Genomic DNA, 3,785 nt, shown 5'->3' with positions numbered 1-3,785 from the left:
AGAGCAGACGAACTAGCAGGCTTCGCCTCAATGACAGATACCTCCATACCTCATCCACTACTGATCGACTACCTACCTAGACCAAGCATTGAAGACCCCGAAGCAGAAGAGGTATGTTGCACAGAACTAGGCCCCTCTTGGATGGATCCCATCATCCTGTTCTTAAAGGACGGCATCTTACCAGAAGAGAAAAAAGAGGCCAACCGAATAAGAGCGAAGTCGCTGGGATTTTGGCTCTTCCCATCTTTGGCATTATACAAAAAGTCATTCTCAGGACCTTACCTAAAGTGTGTTCATCCCAGCAAAGTGGAAGCATTCTTGTTCGAAATACACGAAGGGGTGTGCGGAAGCCATCAAGGAGGAAGATCGCTAGCTTACAGCGCCATTTCGCAAGGATACTGGTGGCCATACATGCAGGCAGACTCAAAGAAATATGTAAAGAAGTGCGAGAAATGCCAGAAATTCGCACACCAAATACATCAACCAGCTAGAGAACTCCTACCATTGACTAGCCCATGGCCTTTCGCAATGTGGGGCTTGGACATAGTAGGACCACTTCCAACAGCACCCGGCAACAGGAAGTTCTTTCTTGCAGCAACAGACTACTTCACAAAATGGGTGGAAGCAGAAGCATTGGCATCAATCAAAGAAAAAGATGTGAAGAAGTTCGTCTGGCAAAACATCATCACTCGGTTTGGCATACCAAAAGCCCTAATTTCTGACAATGGCACTCAATTCGACGACAGAATCTTCAGAGGCTTTTGTGAAGAGTACAACATAGAGTTCTATAATTCTACACCGGCATATCCTCAAGCAAATGGCCAAGCGGAAGCATCAAATAAAGTCGTCTTGGATGGACTGAAGAAAAGGTTAGAAAAGGCAAAAGGCAAGTGAGCGGACGAACTTCCTCATGTTTTATGGGCTTACCGCACCACACCTCGACGATCAACAGGAGAGACACCATTCTCCTTAGCCTACGGAATGGAAGCAGTAATCCCACTGGAAGTTGGCCTCCCCCAGAATGGAAGCAGTAATCCCACTGGAAGTTGGCCTCCTCACAATTCGAAGCGAAAATTTTGATCCAGACTTGAATGGAGAAGCCATAGCATTGGACCTCGACCTTGTGGAAGAAATAAGAGAAAAAGCACTGGTTCACACTGCCTCATACCAATAAGAGTTATCCAGAAAATACAACAAGACAGTGCATCCAAGACAATTCAAGATCGGCGATTGGGTACTGCGCAAAGTGATGGGAAACACCTTGATACCAGGAGATAGCAAGTTAGGGCCAAACTGGGAAGGTCCTTACAAAGTGGTTGGGTTAGCAGGCAAAGGGGCATACCACCTAGAAGACAAGGACGGCAAAGCAATCCCTAGGCCATGGAACACGGCCAATCTCAAGTTATTTTACTTTTAGCTTTTCTCTTTCAAACATGTGTAATTTTTTCTTTCTTCAATAAAACAAGCGATTCTTTTCAGCATGAGTTGTTCTCTGTAAAAGTTAGCTTTAGTAAAGTTTAGGTACATTGCAAACATTTTATTCTAAGTTAGCAGGAAAAAACTAACTTAGGTTGGCTGGATTAAACCAACACCCCTCCTAAGCCCAGGATAAGGATCCAGGCTGCAGGACGTTTGGTCGGAATAACCAAACACTCTATTCTAAGTTAGCGGGAAAAAACTAACTTAGAGGTTGGCTGGACTAAACCAACACCCTCCTAAGCCCAGGATAAGGATCTAGGCTGCAGGACGTTTGGTCGGAATAACCAACACTCTATTCTAAGTTAGCGGGAAAAAACTAACTTAGAGGTTGGCTGGACTAAACCAACACCCTTCCTAAGCCCAGGATAAGGATCCAGGCTACAGGACGTTTGGTCGGAATAACCAAACATTATTCTAAGTTGGCTGGAAAAACTAACTTAGAGGTTGGCTGGATTAAACCAACTCTTTATACTCTTCAGCCGAAGTAAGTGTAAGGATGAAGAATGGTTGGCTGGATTAAAACCACCTTTTTGAACTCTTCAGCCGAAGTAAGGGTATGGCTGAAGAATGGTTGGCTGGATTAAACCAACTCTTTGTACTCTTCAGCCGAAGTAAGGGTATGGCTGAAGAGTGGTTGGCTGGAATAAACCAACTCTTGTTACTCTTCAGCCGAAGTAAGTGTATGGCTGAAGAGTAGTTGGCTGGATTAAACCAACTCTTTGTACTCTTCAGCCGAAGTAAGGGTATGGCTGAAGAGTGGTTGGCTAGAATAAACCAACTCTTGTTACTCTTCAGCCGAAGTAAGTATGGCTGAAGAGTGGTTGGCTGGATTAAACCAACTTTTTGTACTCTTCAGCCAAAGCAAGGGTATGGCTGAAGAGTGGTTGGCTGGATTAAACCAACTCTGAGTACTCCTCAGCCGAAGTAATTATGTCGGCTAAGGAGTGGTTGGCTGGTAAGCATAGTTAGTTTGAGCAGCAAAAACCGAGATAACAGTTGAAAGTACAAAGATCATGGAAAAATCATAAGTACAACGCACAGATCAACCAGAATAAGAGTTGAGCACAAAAGAAATTTCTCATTCATCAGAAAGATTACAGTTAATGAGCTCCTAGCCCGGTTACAGGTAAAAGCAAAAAAAGAAAAGCAAAAAGACAATCAGTTGAAAAGATCATCAATTTCGACATCAAACGCAGCATCGGCATCAACACGAAGACCGGTTTCAGGCAGGAGCTCGCTCTCGGTCACAAGGGTGGTTTCGGTCGGAACCACGGTTTCACCTGGTAGTTCAATAGTCAGGTCTTCCACCGTGGGCTCCAGCCGAACTGACTGGTCCGCAATGACAACCGGAGTATCCTCAGAGGCAGAGTCTTCGTCAGAGTCTGAGCCTTCAAGAAATTGCTGTTGAATGGCATCAGCATACTCCATTAGGGAGTTCGGTATGAAATAGGCTGGAGGGTTGAAAACCTCGGTCTGTGGATCGTGACCGAGCTTTTCAACAGCTGCCCTCCAGCCGCACTTAAAGAAGAGTTCCTTGGCGGCTTCGCACTGCTTGACATAAGCATCCTCTGCCTTCTTGAAGCCTTGTTTTTCGGCTCCTTTTGCGCTCTCCTTCAACTGGGTTATCTCGGTATCTTTCTTCTTTTCAAGCTTCACCAGCTTGCGCAGATACTTATCCTTTAGCACAATGGCAGCCTTCTGCTTTTCTGCTTCGGCCGAACTAACCAATCCGGCCAGTCGGCCGTTCTCAGCTCGTAGCTCGGCCGTCTTCGCTTCGGCTTCTGCCACGGCTTGCCTTGTTGTTTTCCTGAGCTCTAACACTTTCCTGTGAGTGATGTTGTTTTTCTGAAAGGCCTGACAAAACAAAAACTTCCCTTGAGCTGAAGTGAAAGTTGGAAAAATTAGACAGAAAAATGAACAGAGCTACTTACCAGGATCATAGATTTTGTTGAAGACCGGATGGCCTTCAGTTCGGTGTTTAGTTGCTTTTGGTGGTGCTCCATATCTTTGGGGAGGCACACACTCTTGGCCAGGTTGAAGGCCAACTGGTGATCCTTATCAACAACAATCGAGTCAAAGTCTTGGATATCTCGGTTGTTGAAGGTAAGTTTTGGTGCCCAGTAGTGGTAGTTCGGCAAGAAGGCTCCGGTTGGGGGCTCGGTGGCAGGCTTGGTGGAAGAGCAGTTTCTTCATCAACCAAACTTTGTTCAGTTTCGGCAGTCCGGGCACGCTTGGTTCGGTGGGATGAGGACGGTTGTTGAATAGGAAGGGCCACCACCGTTTCTTGGGTTTGACTTGATGGTGGT

The sequence above is a fragment of the Camellia sinensis genome, chromosome 13 (genome assembly GCF_055761805.1).
Source record: "Camellia sinensis isolate YWXY chromosome 13, ASM5576180v1, whole genome shotgun sequence".
In the NCBI taxonomy this organism is placed as follows: domain Eukaryota; kingdom Viridiplantae; phylum Streptophyta; class Magnoliopsida; order Ericales; family Theaceae; genus Camellia; species Camellia sinensis.
Note: the sequence above shows the minus strand (reverse complement) of the source record.